Source organism: Trachymyrmex cornetzi, unplaced genomic scaffold, assembly GCF_001594075.2.
Source record: "Trachymyrmex cornetzi isolate Tcor2-1 unplaced genomic scaffold, Tcor1.1 scaffold233, whole genome shotgun sequence".
Lineage (NCBI taxonomy): Eukaryota > Metazoa > Arthropoda > Insecta > Hymenoptera > Formicidae > Trachymyrmex > Trachymyrmex cornetzi.
The window spans coordinates 147,216-148,993 of NW_017296987.1; positions in this window are offsets into that span (position 1 = coordinate 147,216).

Genomic DNA, 1,778 nt, shown 5'->3' on the forward strand with positions numbered 1-1,778 from the left:
GATTGTTCTTCTTGGTTTGTACTACTTTATGTTCCAAAAATTTCAGATTAATTTAAAAGAATTAGTAAAATCTTTAATACTAAATTAACTTTTACTAGCTTAAATAAATTAAATAATTTAATCGAGGAGAGAGAGAGAACAAAAAGACATCCTCCCAAGAGAAAAAAGAAAAAATGTTTATAAAATTTCATGTAAACCTTGCGATGCCTCATGTATTGGACAGAAAATTTAAAACTAGATCGACGGAGCATCGTAATCATATTAACCGGAATAGTAACAACCAATCAGTGATCATAGAACATCGTATTGAATTTGATCATCTCTTCGATTGGGATAATGTCCCGATTTTAGATGAAGAGCGTTTTCTTAATAAGCGTTTAATATCTGAAAGCCTTCATATACTAATGCAACAAAATAGTCTAAATTTACGCTCAGATACTGATTGTATACATCACACTTATATACAATTATTAAAAGACATCAAATAGTTATATGTTTTCGGTTATACAAAATTTTTGTTTATGTATTGACATTGTCCTTCTTTTTATTTGCGTGGTTGACCTGACATATCTGTCTTATTATATTAAATGTATTAGTCATGCTTCGAGCTGCGATCAATTTGTTTTTTAATTTGATATTCTTTAGTGAATATTAATTGTATTTAGTTGATCCAATGTTGAGATGAATTCGTTCTATGTCTCGGTGTGAGTCACCAATTTTACTTTTAATTTGAAACTTTTTCAGTAGGAATACTTATAAGATTATTTGAATATTTCGAATAGATTATAACATCAAATCTGATAATCTGATGGTGATTTTTTCTTGGACACGAAGGGATTGATATTTTTAATTTGTTTTGCTGAAGATGGTTCCAAAGTGAACTGAAACGTACCTATCTTTTGGAATAAAGATTCTATTTTTTGGATTGATGATTTAACATTGCATATTAATTACTACGCTGATTTTCATTCGCCTTGCTTTTTGTAGTTTTTTGTTGTTTGTAAATTATGTTTAATTTTGTTAATTTTATTACGTGTTCCTTACCTTTATATTGGACTCTTAATTGACGGTTAATTTTTTTTTCTTCTATTCGCCTATCTTGTAAACTGGATTAATAATTTCTTTTATATTACAAATTTTTCTTAATTTGTATTTGTATCACTAACTTTATGTTACTCGTTTACTTTTTGAATGAATTCTTATGTAATCTTAGTAATATATTTACTTATCCTAATTCCTTTCTTATACTAATTCCTTTTTTATTAATGCGTAAAGTCCTCTATGTCAATTAATCAATTACCAGGTATGTAAATATGTGAAACCGGAATTTCTTAATAGAAAATACACGTTTATTGCATGAAAATGATAAAAAATATTTTATTCGAAGTATTGCCTATCGCTAGCTATACATTTTTACCACCTGTTTGACAATTTGTGGATGCCACGTCAAAAAAATTGTTGCTCTTTTGAGCCAAACCAGTCATCTAGCCATTTTCGTACATCTTCGTAAGAAGTGAAGAGCTCCTGAGCAAGTGCGTGTCCCATCGATGCAAATAATTAGTAATCGGACGTAGCCAAATCTGGTGAGTAAGCCGCATGCGAAAGTATTTCCCAACCAAACGCCTCAATCGTTTCCTTGATCAGTTTTGCTGTGTGTGATGGTGCATTATCATGAAGCAAAATTACTTTGTGTTGCCTTTTTGGCAATTATTATAAATTCCCAGGTAAGGTTTGCCGACTATCAGCCGACGTTGAACGTTGGGCCGACGTTGGCGACA